The following is a 15,929-nucleotide window of genomic DNA, read 5'->3' as shown; positions in this document are numbered from 1 at the left end:
GAGAGAGGTACTACATGGTGTGTATTTCATATAAGAAAAATACAATAAAGTGAAACAGAGTGAAGTTCAAATAGACATGCCCCAGAAGTTCAAATACTTCACGCAGTGCAAAAAACAACATGTCAAAAACAGAGTGAGGGTCAAACAAACATGCCCGAGAAGTTCAACTACTTCACGCAGTGCGTTTCCATTCTCAATGAAGGCATAAATCATGATCTCGTCATTTCTCTAATTTACTTCAAAACAACAGGAATATCATTTGTGTAAATTCAAGTCCTCGGTCGGAGAAGTTAAAAAATATGTTGTGAGAGAGGTTTGTACAAAGAGAATATCATTTGTGTAACACTGACGAAATGGATGGGAAAATTAAAAACGAAAATACGTCATAGAAGTTCAACGTGAAAACAGCACGAAGTTCGACTACTATAGTGAATGAATTTGAGATGAAAAACTTTTAAAATCGTCGCGAGTATGAAAAAACGATTAATACGGGAAAGTTGCGTGTTTACAGCAGCTTTCCATCGGTATATCACCCGCTCAATTCCGGTGAGTGGATGGAGAGCTACGAGCAGTGGATGAAGATCTACTAGCAAAAAATCACGTGAAAAACAGAGTGAAGTTCAGGAACACGCACCGAGAAGTTCAGGTTCTTCACGCGGTGCATTTTCGAAGAATCTGTTTCGCGATAGAGGCAGAACAAATGATCCCGTTGTTTTCGAAATTACTTGAAAACGGCTATGAATCAGGGAAAACCATCAACATGAAAAAGTTTCGCATTTTCCGTAGCTTTTCAATGGTATATTATTTGCCCAATTCCGATAAAGTTTGTAGAAATGACGGCGAAAATACGTTTTTCGTCATTTTCGAAACTGACTTAAAACCGTAAAGAATAAGGAGAAACAATACATACCAAAAAGTTTCGCATTTGTTCAAGCTTTCCAACGCCATATCATTTGCTGCATTCGGACACACGGTTAAACAATTAGCTCAAAAATATGAAGTCGGTAGGACTTGGACCATTTTCTAAATTACTATTAAACCATTCAAAATTAGAAAAAGAAACTTTCAAGATGAAAAAGTAGCGCATTTTCATAAGCTTTCCAACGCCATATCATATGCCTCCATTGGATTAGCCGTTTAGAAATGACATCGAAAAAACTAACTCAGCTGTTCGGTTTACGAAATTATACTTTTTTCAAATTACTCTTTAACCATAGGGAATTAGAGAAAACTTTCAACATGTGGAAGGAGCGGTTTTGCAGCAGCTTTCCAATGCCATATTATATGCCTCATTCCGATAAACGGTTTAGAAATGCGATCGAAAATACGATTCACGTTTTTTGTATGAAGAAAAAACGGTTTTCAAAACTGCTCTTAAACCGCTTATATTTTGCCAAAAATTTAACTTGGGTCATGATACTGATGTTCATAGCTTTTCAACGGTATATAGCAAGCCCCGTTTGGGCAAAGTTGGCGGAAGTTCAACCTAGTTCACACGGAAGTTCAACGTACTACTAGCGAGGCAGGTCAGGTTGTGATCAGAATATTATTCTGATCCCGTGATCAGAATAGTGTTTATATATATATATATATATATATATGTGTGTGTGTGTGTGTGTGTGTGTGTGTGTGTATGTGTGTGTGTAAGGACATGCTTGCATAACCAAATTAAACATCCACTTACATAGGTGGCTACTACAACCATGGCATTTGCACACACAAAAGTAAACTATTACATGCATAATTACATAGGTGGCTACTACACGCATGACATTTCCACACACCAATAAAGTAAACTATATATTACATGCACGATTAACTAGCATAAATGATCATCTGATCATCATCTACTTCTTGTGACGCTTGCTCTTCTTGTGGCTCAATCCGGGCTCGTCGATTTGGGTAACGAGGCACTTCCTCATGTCAACGATCCGCCTGTGCATCTCGTAGCATGTGTACATGCTCTTGGCCGCGAACCTGAGGTGAGGTTCATCCAGTTGCCACATTGTTATGTCTCCATCGTATCTATAATTTTTATAATATTTTTGGGACTAACATATTGATCCAGTGCCCAGTGTCAGTTCCTGTTTGTTGCATGTTTTTTGTTTCGCAGTAAATCCATATCAAACGGAGTCCAATCGGGATAAAAACCGACGGAGATTTTTTTGGAATATATGTGATTTTGGGGAAGAAAAAACAACGCGAGACGATGCCCGAGGGGGCCACGAGGTAGGGGGCGCGCCCTGGGCCCTCGTAGCCACCCCGTAAGGTGGTTGATGCCCTTCTTTCGCCGCAAGAAAGCTAATATCCGGATAGAGGTTGTGTTAAAATTTCAGCCCAATCAGAGTTACGGATCTCCGGGAATTTAAGAAACGGTGAAAGGGCAGTATCAGGGAGCGCAGAAACAAAAAGAGACAGAGAGACAGATCCAATCTCGGAGGGGCTCTCGCCCCTCCCGTGCCATGGAGGCCATGGACCAGAGGGAAAACCCTTCTCCCATCTAGGGGGAAGGTCAAGGTAGAAGAAGAAGAAGAAGAAGAACAAGAAGGGGGTCTCTCTCCCCCTCTCTCCCGGTGGCGCCGGAACGCCGCCGGGGCCATCATCATCACTGCAATCTACACCAACAATTTCACCGCCCTCATCACCAACTCTTCCCCCTCTATGCAGCGGTGTAACCCCTCTTTTACCCGCTGTAATCTCTACTTAAACATGGTGCTCAATGCTATATATTAATTCCCAATGATGTATGGTTATCCTATGATGTTTGAGTAGATCCGGTTTGTCCTATGGGTTAATTGATGATCGTGATTGGTTTGAGTTGCATGTTTTATTATTGGTGTTGTCCTATGGTGCTCTCCGTGTCGCGCAAGCGCGAGGGATCCCCGCTGTAGGGTTTGCAATATGTTCATGATTTGCTTATGGTGGGTGGCGTGAGTGACAGAAGCACAGACCCGAGTAAGTAGGTTGTTTGAGTATGGGAATAAAGAGGACTTGATACTTTAATGCTATGGTTGGGTTTTACCTTAATGATCTTTAGTAGTTGCGGATGCTTGCTAGAGTTCCAATCATAAGTGCATATGATCCAAGAAGATAAAGTATGTTATCATATGCCTCTCCCTCAAATAAAATTGCAATAATGATTACCGGTCTAGTTATCGATTGCCTAGGGACAAATAACTTCCTTGTGTGACAACAAGCTCTCTACTAAAACTAACTTAGTTGTGTCTTCATCTAAACATCCCCTAGTTTTTATTTACGCGCTCTTTATTATCTTGCAAACCTATCCAACAACACCTACAAAGTAGTTCTAGTTTCATATTTGTTCTAGGTAAAGCGAACATTAAGTGTGCGTAGAGTTGTATCGGTGGTCGATAGAATTTGAGGGAATATTTGTTCTACCTTTAGCTCCTCGTTAGGTTCGACACTCTTACTTATCAAAAGAGGCTACAATTAATCCCCTATACTTGTGGGTTATCAAGACCTTTTTCTGGCGCCGTTGCCGGGGAGTTATAGCGTGGGGGGATATTATCGTGTGTGCTTGTTTGCTTTATCACTAAGTAATTTTTATTTGATGTTCTAAGTTGTTCTCTATCTTTAGTTATGGATATGGAACACGAAATACCAAAAAAATTAGGTGTACTTGTTACTCATGGAGATGGGGAACCTCCTAAAACCCTCAATGCTCATTATGTGAAAAATAATATGTACTACTTTGATAATCCTGAGAAAACCCCATTCAATTATATAATGGGAGACACGTTGGATCAACTTGAATACTTTAGGGATTATCTCTTGGCTCAAAAAGGGAAACTATTATGGGATCGAATTTATATGTTGCATTGGTATGCTCGGCAACTATGCTTGAGATATGATTATACTTGTTGCTCTAGGATGAAGGCTCCACACCTTCCCTTTTCATGCGGAATTAATGATAATGAAACCTTAGCTTCTTATGGTAATGGTATATATGATTACTATGATGTGGAACGAATAGAAGAATTCGTTGCTTTTATGGGTGCTTATGAAATTGAATCTTTGTTTAAAGAGTGTGAAAATCTTGATGATGCTGTTACAGGCCTGAAAATTTTGCTATACTTAAATATTGCTATGAAAATTATGAATTCAATTCCCATATTGATGATTTTATTGATAGAGTCTCCGCTGCCCAAGAAGAGACTAATATTTTGCAGGAGTCTATGGAAGAAGAAATTGATGAAAATATGGGCTCATTGGATGAAAAAGATGATGAGGAGAGCGAAGAACAAAAGGAGGATGAGCGTATTAGCTACCCGTTCCCACCTTCTAATGATAGTAACTCTTCAACTCATACATTGTTTAATTTCCCTTCATGCTTACCGAAGGATGATTGCTATGATGATTGTTATGATCCCGTTGATTCTTTTGAAATATCCTTTTTTGATGATGCTTGCTATGCTTGTGGCCAAGATGCCAATATTAATTATGCTTATGGAGATGAACTTGCTATAGTTCCTTATGTTAAACATGAAATTGTTGCTATTGCACCCATGCATGATAGTCCTATTATCTTTTTGAATTCTCTCGACTACACTATATCGGAGAAGTTTGCCCTTATTAAGGATTATATTGATGGGTTGTGTTTTACTACTACACATGATGATTTTGATAGATATAATATGCATGTGCTTGCTGCTCCTACTTGCAATTATTATGAGAAAGGAACTACATCTCCGCCTCTCCATGTTTCCAATATGATAAAATTGCAAGAAACTGTTTATACTATGCATTGGCCTTTACTATGTGAGCATGAATTGTTCTTTTATGACATGCCGATGCATAGAAAGAGAGCTATACTTTGTTGTTGCATGATATATGTTACTTTGTGCTCACTACTAAATCACAAATCATTGTTAATTAAAATTGGCTTTGATATACCTTGGGATCCGGGTGGATTCATTACTTGAGCACCTTATGTCTAGCTTAATGGCTTTAAAGAAAGCGTTGCCAGGGAGACAACCCAGAAGTTTTAGAGAGTCATTTATTTCTGTTGAGTGCTTTTATATAGTTTAAAAACAAAAAAATAAAGAGGGGAACCCAAAACTTTTCAAAAAGGAAAGTGAAAGTGAGAGAGACAAGCACTGTTGAAGTGGGGGAGCTCCTTGAACTTTGTTCATGCTCACGGAGACTTTGTGAATCTTGATTACAGAAAATCTAAAACAAAAATAATTATCCCCTTATACAATTCCATTGTATTATAAAAATAATGTGCCAAGATTTGCCTTTAGGATGTTTGTATTGCTTGTTGGTTTGTGCGGTGCAGAACAGAAACTTTGGCTGTAGTGCGCGATTTTACATTTTTTACTGGAACGTCAAACAGTTCTGAAACTTTTTGCACTGTATTTCTATACAAAATGTTTATTTTCCTAATTTTTTCAGAATGTTTGAACTAACAGAAGTATGGTGAATGTTCAGATTACTACAGACTGTCCTGTTTAAGGCAGATTCTCTTTTTGATGCATAGTTTGCTTGTTTTGATGAAACTATCGATTTCTATCAGCGGATTAAGCCATGGAAAAGTTATATTACAGTAGCTACAATGAAAAAACAAAATATGAATTGGTTTGCAACAGTACTTAGAGTAGTGATTTGCTTTATTATACTAATGGATCTTACCGAGCTTTCTGTTGAGTTTTGTGTGGATGAAGTGATCAAAGATCGAGGAGGTCTTGATATGAGGAGAAGGAGGAGAGTTAAGAGCTCAAACTTGGGATGCCCAAGGAAACCCAAGTAAATATTCAAGGAGAGTCAAGCATCTAAGCTTGGGGATGCCCCAAAAGGCGTCCCATCTTTCTTCAACAAATATCGGTATATTTTTGGATTCGTTTTGTTCATGCGATATGTGCAAACCTTGGAGCATCTTTTGCATTTAGTTTTCACTTTTCTTTTATGCACCATGCTGGTATGAGATAGTCCTTGGTTGATTTATAGAATGCTCATTGCACTTCACTTATATCTGTTGAGTATGGCTTTATAGAATGCTTCATGTGCTTCACTTATATCTTTTGAAGTTTGGATTACCTATTTCTCTTCACATAGAAAACCGTCATTTGTAGAATGCTCTTTTGCTTCACTTATATTTGTTAGAGCGTGGGCATATCTTTTGTAGAAAGAATTAAACTCTCTTGCTTCACTTATATCTATTTAGAGAGATGACAGGAATTGGTCATTCATATGGTTAGTCATAAAATCCTACATAAAACTTGTAGATCACTGAATATGACATGTTTGATTCCTTCCAATAGTTTTGCGATATAAAGATGGTGGTATTAGAGTCATGCTAGTGGGTAGTTGTGGATTGTAGAAATACTTGTGTTGAAGTTTGTGATTCCCGTAGCATGCACGTATGGTGAACCGTTATGTAACGAAGTTGGAGCATGAGGTATTTATTGATTGTCTTCCTTATGAGTGGCGGTCGGGGACAAGCGATGGTCTTTTCCTACCAATCTATCCCCCTAGGAGCATGCGTGTAGTACTTTGTTTCGATGACTAATAGATTTTTGCAATAAGTATGTGAGTTCTTTATGACTAATGTTGAGTCCATGGATTATACGCACTCTCACCCTTCCATCATTGCTAGCCTCTTCGGTACCGTGCATTGCCCTTTCTCACCTCGAGAGTTGGTGCAAACTTCGTCGGTGCATCCAAACCCCGTGATACGATACGCTCTATCACACATAAGCCACCTTATATCTTCCTCAAAACAGCCACCATATCTACCTATCATGGCATTTCCATAGCCATTCCGAGATATATTGCCATGCAACTTCCATCATCATCATATACATGACTTGAGCATTCATTGTCATATTGCTTTGCATGATTGTAAGATAGCTAGCATGATGTTTTCATGGCTTGTCCGTTTTTTTATGTCATTGCTACGCTAGATCATTGCACATCCTGGTACACCGCCGGAGGCATTCATATAGAGTCATATCTTTGTTCTAGTATCGAGTTGTAATATTGAATTGTAAGTAAATAAAAGTGTGATGATCATCATTATTAGAACATTGTCCCGTGTGAGGTTATCAAAATAAAAGTGGCCAAAGAAGCCCCCCCCCCCAAAAAGATAGGCCAAATAAGCCTACAAAAAAAGAGAAAAAATAAAAAAAAAGGTGAGAGAAAAGAGAGAAGGGACAATGTTACTATCATTTTACCACACTTGTGCTTCAGAGTAGCACCATGTTCTTCATAGAGAGAGTCTCCTGAGTTATCACTTTCATATACTAGTGGGAATTTTCATTATAGAACTTGGCTTGTATATTCCGATGATGGGCTTCCTCAAATGCCCGAGGTCTTCATGAGCAAGCAAGTTGGATGCACACCCACTTAGTTTTCAGTTTGAGCTTTCATACACTTATAGCTCCAGTGCATTTGTTGCATGGCAATCCCTACTCCTCGCATTGACATCAATTGATGGGCATCTCTATAGCCCGTTGATTAGCTGCGCTGATGTTAGACTTTCTCCCTTTTTGTCTTCTCCACACAACCTCCACCATCATATTCTATTCCATCTATAGTGCTATGTCCATGGCTCAAGCTCATGTATTGCGTGAAAAGTTGAAAATATTTGAGGAACATCAAAAGTATGAAATAATTGCTTGGCTTATCATAGGGGTTGTGCGTGATTTGAATGTTTTGTGTGGTGAATATGGAGCATAGCCAGACCATATGATTTTGTAGGGATAACTTTCTTTGGCCATGTTATTTTGAAAAGACATGATTGCTTTATTAGTATGCTTGAAGTATTATTGTCTTAATGTCAAATGATAGACTATTGCTTTGAATCACTCATGTCTTAATATTCATGCCATGATTACATTACATGATCAAGATTATGCTAGATAGCATTCCACATCAAAAATTATCTTTTTTTATCATTTACGTACTCGAGGGCGAGCAGGAATTAAGCTTGGGGATGCTGATACGTCTCCGTCGTATATATAACTTTAATTGTTCCATGCCAATATTATACAACTTTCATATACTTTTGGCAACTTTTTATAATATTTTTGGGACTAACATATTGATCTAGTGCCCAGTGCCAGTTCCTATTTGTTGCATGTTTTTTGTTTCGCAGCAAATCATATCAAACGGAGTCCAAACGGGATAAAATTGATGGAGATTTTTTTGGAATATATGTGATTTTTGGGAAGAAAAATCAACGCGAGACGATGCCCGAGGGGGCCACGAGGCAGGGGGGCGCGCCCCAGGGGGTCAGGCGCGCCCTAGGCCCTCGTGGTCACCCCGTAAGGCGGTTGATGCCCTTCTTTCGCCGCAAGAAATCTAATATCCGGATAGAGATCGTGTTAAAATTTCAGCCCAATCGGAGTTGCGGATCTCCGGGAATTTAAGAAACGGTGAAAGGGCAGAATCAGGGAGCGCGAAAACAGAGAGAGATAGAGAGACAGATCCAATCATGAAGGGGCTCTCGCCCCTCCCGTGCCATGGAGGCCATGGACCCGAGGGGAACTTCTCCCATCTAGGGGGGAGGTCAAGGAAGAAGAAGAAGAAGAAGGGGGCTCTCTTCCCCTCTCTCCCAGTGGCGCCGGAACGCCGCCAGGGCCATCATCATCACCGCAATCTACACCAACAACGTCACCGCCCTCATCACCAACTCGTCCCCCCTCTATGCAGTGGTGTAACCCCTCTTTTACCCGCTGTAATCTCTACTTAAACATGGTGCTCAACGCTATATATTATTTCCCAATGATGTATGGTTATCCTATGATGTTTGAGTAGATCTGTTTTGTCCTATGGGTTAATCGATGATCGTGATTGGTTTGAGTTGCATGTTTTATTATTGGTGTTGTCCTATGGTGCTCTCCATATCGCGCAAGCGTGAGGATCCCCGCTGTAGGGTTTGCAATATGTTCATGATTTGCTTATGGTGGGTGGCGTGAGTGACAAAAGCACGAACCCGAGTAAGTAGGTTGTTTGAGTATGGGAATAAAGAGGACTTGATACTTTAATGCTATGGTTGGGTTTTACCTTAATGATCTTTAGTAGTTGCGGATGCTTTCTAGAGTTCCAATCATAATTGCATATGATCCAAGAAGAGAAAGTATGCTAGCTTATGCCTCTCCCTCAAATAAAATTGCAATAATGATTACCGATCTAGTTATCGATTGCCTAGGGATAAATAACTTTCTTGTGTGACAACAAGCTCTCTACTGAAACTAACTTAGTTGTGTCTTCATATAAACAGCCCCTAGTTGTTATTTACGCGCTCTTTATTATCTTGCAAACCTATCCAACAACACCTACAAAGTACTTCTAGTTTCATACTTGTTCTAGGTAAAGCGAATGTTAAGCGTGCGTAGAGTTGTATCGATGGTCGATAGAACTTGAGGGAATATTTGTTCTACCTTTTAACTCCTCGTTGGGTTCAACACTCTTACTTATCGAAAGAGGCTACAATTGATCCCCTATACTTGTGGGTTATCACGCATCCAGGCCCTGTGCCAGGATAGGGGACTTGTTCTCTGGGCATCCTGCTTCACCTTTTCGTAGTAGGGGTCGATGATGGCCGAGGCAAGTTCGACCAGGGAGTCCTTCTTCGTGCTGCCCCAGACCCTGTAGTGGTCATGGATTTCAACAAGGTTCTTGCAGACCAAGCCTGTAACACTGAGTGCTTTTACACCGTCGGTGGTTTCCACCGTGGCGAACTTGTAGTCGGTGCTGTTGACAAACCTGTTGAAACGGTCGCAAGGCTCTATGGCCATGCAGTAGTTGTAGATGAGGACATGATGTCGCACGCACAACTAGGCGATGGCGACCTTCTGATCTATGTCGGGACGACCGGCGGTGTACTCGAGGTCGATGCCGACCACCTTGTACTTGTCTCCAGCAAGCAACTGCCCAACGTTGTTGATGTAGTCGTTCACCACGGCGGGGTCAATGGTGTACACCACCGAAAGATCCATCTCCTTCGCGTGGGTGTCCACTCTATGCTCGCCAAACTCCATTGGAGCGCCGTTGGACATCCCCTCTCTATGTGTCGTCATGGGTGTGCTTGTTGTGTTGTGGGGAGCGATTGAAAGGTTGAAGAGACTAAGGTTATAATGGCCGCGGGAATTAAAGGGGAAGCCGGACGACCAGGAATATCGGCAGGCCATGATGGCAGTTCTAATTTGCAGTGCGTAACTCAATTGCGCCACAACTGCATCGCGTGGCAACGCGCGCGGTGCAACTGCATGCATATGGGGCCCCCGACGTGATCGTGCGCATGCCCAACCGTTGGCAGAGCACGTGCGGAGGGACGCGACCAAAGCGCTCCGCAGTCGCCTCAACAGTGAGCAACCCTATATACATATATATATATATATATATATATATATATATATATATATATAAAATCTATTAAGAACCCAGGGTGAGGAATAAATAATTCTTCACCCCGATCCATCCAGCGAGCCAGACTCCCTCGGTCCCACCCGGGCCAGAGACCACCGCCAGTCCGCTACCCACCCCACCGAAAGCTACAAACCGTTTCATGATAGCCCACGAGGCCACGACCCGGTGTCCCCACTCCCTAGTTCCTCAACAGCTCGTGAGTGTTGAGCGGCAGTTTTGACGATGAATGGCGGGCGGCACCTGGCTTGGTGGTCGGCGGCATGATGCTCAGCGGGTTAGATCGGCGAGAATGGATTCAGACGCGAAGCATTTTGAGCAGGCGTGTGGCCTCGATGTCGGGGCAGCGCAGCAGGTGGTGGTCGCGGCGGCGCTGCAAGTGGTGGTCGCGACCGCACTGCTAGTGGTGGTCACGGCGGCGTTGGTTTGACCACGGTCGCCACGGACTGCAGAAGGACGAGCATCCCGCGCCGACACCGGTATTTAAGTTCGTGCTCCTCCCTTGCACATGACACAACGAGCACGCTGCCCTTCTTCTCCTTGCATGCGGCTGCTAGCTCTTCCTCTTACACCATGTCACCTTTTTCTGCTAGCCCCTTTCCTCCTGCTATATAGCATCTTTATTGATCTGATGATTGCCTCCAAAAATTTCACTGCTTAGGTGTCCTCCGTAATTCCCTTTGGATCTCATTCTGTGCTGCCTCATTTCTTGCCCACGAGGTGTTTGTTTTAATGCCTGAATGGGAACTGCTACTGACAATGTGCTCAAAGAAGACTCTTAACAGTGATATATTGATAGGTATGCCATGATTGATTATCTTGTTGTTTGTTTCGTCTTTGTACAATTACTGATTTTGGAATCTTATGTTGCATATATATCTGCCATATAGTTTATGATGTCCAATAAGGTTAGCTCTGCATTAGGATGCTTATTACCTCACTAGTCCAGCCAAAGCTAAGCATGTCTGCGTATGAAAAGATCCATCTAGCATCAGTCTCCTTCTCAATGTTCAGTTTACATCCTTAATTTCACGATAATGCTTCTTGTAGTAACCTTGGAGGTGATTTTTTTTGGAAAGCCATGATGGATGTTGGGAGTCGTTGCCGAGAGTATGCAGGCATTTATTTCTTTAAATCTACAAAAGCTAACAAACATAAAACAGAAGCTACCAAAGAAAATTCAGTTTAAAGAAAGATGCATCAGTCCACCTTGGTCTTTTATGTTGAGTTCATCAGTCAACTCCTTTATTCTTCCATGTTGCTCGCTTGACACTGTCTTCAAATCTGTAAGCTTATTTATTTTTATTCTGCAAGCTTTCTCTGATTAAACAATATCTCAACATGTTTCTCCAAATTGCGTACTTCCATTCTTGCACCTTCCAGCTCAACAGAAAATTGTTTTGCATAAGATTCAGCTTCCCTTTTCTGAGATGCAATCTCTGATCCGATTGTGCTAATTTGCACATCTTTTTCCTGAAGTTCCTGCTGCAACTGAAGAACAATCTCCTTAGTTCATTTGTGTTGCCTTCTTTTACTATGCCAAGTAGTTTTTACAGACGCACCTAATTGCTCAACTACTGATTTTACATATGGTCATATGAAAATAAATGGTTCTACCCAGCAGAATTGCTCGAGTTATCAGGAGACATTCCAGTCATTCCTTCAATCTCAGAACCATACCGAAGATCATTGCAATCAGTGGGATTCATGATGCTATGTTTCCTATTTTTTTCCTTGGGCTCATTCTGTGACTATTTTTCTATTTGATGGATGTTACTTGCCGTGTGTCGTCGTTCCTTGGTTATTAGATGTGTTTTGCTGCATGAGGAGTTTTGCATCCTGGGTTGCACTTGTTATGTTCTGTTCCGGAGTTCCTGTAAGAGCTGGTACCCAGCAAACTATCGCTTTTGTTAAAGCAGGGATCGAACCTTTTGTCCAAAAAGGTTATCTACATTTTACATTATATGCTTACTTGTGGTTGTATTCTTGTATTTAACACTCTGTAACTGCATTTTCTTAGGAACACTCCATTTTTTCCATTGGTGGGTGGTCATCGATTCGCAGTAGGCCAACTAGTCGTGCAACATCGCTAGTGGTCCTCAGTGTCAGGTTTCGTTGACCGTTGGCTTGCTTATTCATGTGCTTTGCATCTCCTCCCTGCAAGATGGTCAGTAACCAGGTCTTCGCCGATAGAGCTCTCCAGTGTCGCCTCCTCCCCATAAATTTGTAGGAGTATATGTCTATTTATCCGCCCAATATGGTTATATTTATTAAAGAAGTTTAGTTATCTGCCCATAAGTCTGAATCTTTATTGACTTGTGGCTTCTTTGCTATGGTTGATTTTTTGTTATTACTAGCATGTTCTAATATGGACTGTCGCCTTGTGTCCCCTTGATAACTGATTGAAACTCCCATCTAAAAATTAGCATGTACACTATTATTTGTTATGTTCCTTCAAAAAAAATGTTCAGTACAAATTTCATCATGGATGTAAATTATCTTGTCAAGCTTTGAAGCTCATAATCTTAGAGATTTATGTTTACCTCTTTAGGAGGAGATATCACAAGTTTAAGGTTCCATTTGTTCTTTGACAATTTTCTCATTTTGACCATATTACATAATTCTACTAGTTTCTGTTCACTTTGGTTTACTACTTCATTCAGATTCACATATTACAGTCTGTAGAACCTTTATTTTTCAGTCCCTTTTTAATGTGATGTTCTAATCCAAATTAATGTTCTACAGACAAAGGCTAATCAGTACAGTGATAAAGTTCTCTCCTATATCTTGTTCCATGATTTGAATTAATGCAAGCCTTTACCTGATTCATTGGAGAAATTCAGGCCATTAAAATTACATAGCTGCTCATATGTTAACAACCCAAAATGCTCTCTCTTGTGCCTGGTCGTTGTAATGTACTTGTGTATGTCTGCTTGGACGCTTATTTTTACTATCAAATGGATGTATATTAGTAATGAGAACGGCGTCAGTCTTATGTGTTATACCTTTACAACAGCACATCATGCATTCCCCCATTTTGTGATATGAAGTTCAGACCAAAAACTTGTCAGGATTGACTTTAATCTCATCCAAAAATTCGTTCCACATAGCCATAAATGTTCCTGTTAGTTATCAGTGAAAATTTTGGATTATTCCTATACGGCTTTACAGATAATAGCTTTTTCACCTTTATGTTCATGTTTTGAGTTCAAAATTATAATTAACTACAAATACCCGTGAAAATTCCAGTAATTCACAAACGTGTCTAGTACTGGTCATGCAAATTTTGTGATTATTTGGGCAATATGTTTTTGAGATAAGGTTTTGTTTCAGCTGGATGTTCAAATTGAGAGTTCAAAATTAAAAATGTGCTGAAGAAATAAAAAGGATTCCAGCAATTAATAAACGTTCTGGCCAGCAAACAGGTATAATACGAAATAATATCAGAACAATGATTTTAGAGGTAATGACGTTCCAATATCTTTTGGACTACTAGAGTCATAATGAATAGCAGAACATATATTTCACATTCAAAAATACCTACAATTTTTTAACGCAGCCTTGTCATATTAAAAATTCAGATTGCCTCCTAATGCTGATTTTCTTCTCTCTTTTTTTCCTCATCTAAACACGGTGAACATGCAGCCTTATCCAAAGAAATCATGCAATAACTTTATGGCGCAATCTCTCTTGTCCTCCTGGGCTTTTTTAGCGTTTCGGATGGATTCTCTAGGCAGTAATCTTACTTCGCATGCAAACAATCTTACCTCATGGTCCCTTCGTGACCTTGTCCCGTGGTGGCACAGGACCAAGAATGTAATCTTACCACACAAGCAGTTTTCCTTATGGTTTGATGCACGCTGGTTCATGGCTAGGGTGAGGAAGACGAATAGCGCGACCATATATATATATATAATATATATATATATATATATATATATAGCAGTTGAACACGCAAGAAAAAGCTGTCCACAAGCTGAGCGCACCGATAGACGCGAGCAGAGGGCGCCAACAGACGTGAGCAGAGCGTGCTGCGGCGCCTAACAGCGGGATAGACCTTCATTTAAGCCAATTAAAATAAGACTGGACCAGACATATCTATATTGAGCAAAGGGATCGCACATATCTGTATTGACTGGAACAAGAATGCAATTGCAAAATAAGAATTAAGGCCACGATGATGCAATCGCAGTGGTGGTTACGGGAGGCAAGAAGAAAGATGCATCCATTAACGTATGACCTCCTCCTCCTCAACTCAGTGCGCCGGCCGGGCCACTGACCGGCGGCTAAGGAGCGACGGCTTTTGTGGAGAGGTCAAGGTACTTCTCAGCAAAGGCATCCAAGGCTTCCAGCCGGCTGAAGAAGGCCAACGTCGTAGCGTCCTCACTGGCCTTGTAGATACCTATGTACACGATTCACTTGTACACATGGATGTGTAGGTCGACGGTTTCTTGCAGGGCGAGGCACCTCGCAGCGAGCGCGACCTCCAGGTGGACATTCTTCGTGGCATCGGCGGGCAGTCGCAGGGCCACCAGTGCTTGAAAGAGGTTCCGACCATGGAGGCCGATTAGGGTGGCAGGCAATGAGGAGCCCGGGCGTGCGGGCTAGAGGAGTACGGTGATGTCATCCACGAGCTTCTTGACGACGGTGAACCTGTTGGTGGTGCGAATGATCATCTGGTCCAACTGAGAGTCGTAGTTGGCGTCGACAGCGGCCATCCACTAGCCAGTCGCCAACTCCGTCTGGAGACGGTGCCATGCCGCAGGCCGGCGTCGTGGACCATCTGGCACAGTCGCTGGCCGCTCGCGCGCATCGCCGCCATGGGTCTGGAGTGAGCACTTTTGCGCTTATTACTGTAGGTGCTTAGGCAAGTGCTTAGGTGCATACGATGTGGTAGGTGCATTGGAATGGAGGGGCGCCTTTATATGAGTGCAAACCGCGTTTCATTCACATCATGCTGCCACTTTTCCTGGTCCTCCTCCCATTACTTCCCTCATGCATTCACACGATGCTAATTGAAGGAGGATGCATCATTGGTCATTCAACATTTCGGGAACCGCTACCCTCTCCCTCGTCTACATTAAAGTCGTATCGGAACTGCACCGCCCGCTGTCAAATCAAATAGTACTGCGCCGCCCGCTGCACGCCTGGCTGAACACGCCTCCTCGCCTCCATCTATGCTTAATTACTGAATTTTAGTTGAAAAAATTAGATACTGCTAGTAATTTTTAGCTTCATATTTTGACAAATCGCAGTGTTACAAGGTGTTCAAGAGATGCACAAATCCTGCTCTCACTTTGCATACGGGTGTTCTATCTAAAACGTTTGTGATCGAGCCATTAAAACCAAGACACATGGCATCACGTGAATGGTTAATAGAACGCACATGGTTTGAATTATACAGACGCTTGAGATATTAAAGTGGCAGCTATTTTTTCAAAATTCCTTTGTTGGCTGTTATTCGAGTGCGCCTTCTCTCAAAATGGACACGAAAAATACCACAGCATGTCAGGTGCCATTCCATGATAGCATGCCAAGTT

General features: G+C 41.6%; 1 long non-coding RNA gene across 2 annotated transcripts; it reads left to right on the top strand.

Moving 5' to 3' along the window:
* Positions 1–10,517: 10,517 nt before the first annotated feature.
* Positions 10,518–12,687, top strand: LOC125538091. 2 transcript variants are annotated; one of them, XR_007296233.1, is made up of 3 exons: positions 10,518–10,876; positions 11,051–11,188; positions 12,410–12,687. It is a non-coding gene; the product is annotated as an uncharacterized LOC125538091 (long non-coding RNA). The 2 variants fall into 2 exon arrangements; XR_007296234.1 differs by having other exon boundaries at positions 10,519–10,868.
* The last annotated feature ends 3,242 nt before the right edge of the window (positions 12,688–15,929 follow it).

Source organism: Triticum urartu, chromosome 2, assembly GCF_003073215.2.
Source record: "Triticum urartu cultivar G1812 chromosome 2, Tu2.1, whole genome shotgun sequence".
NCBI lineage: Eukaryota > Viridiplantae > Streptophyta > Magnoliopsida > Poales > Poaceae > Triticum > Triticum urartu.
The sequence above is the reverse complement of the archived record's forward strand: the minus strand, read 5'-3'. Positions and strand labels throughout refer to the sequence as shown.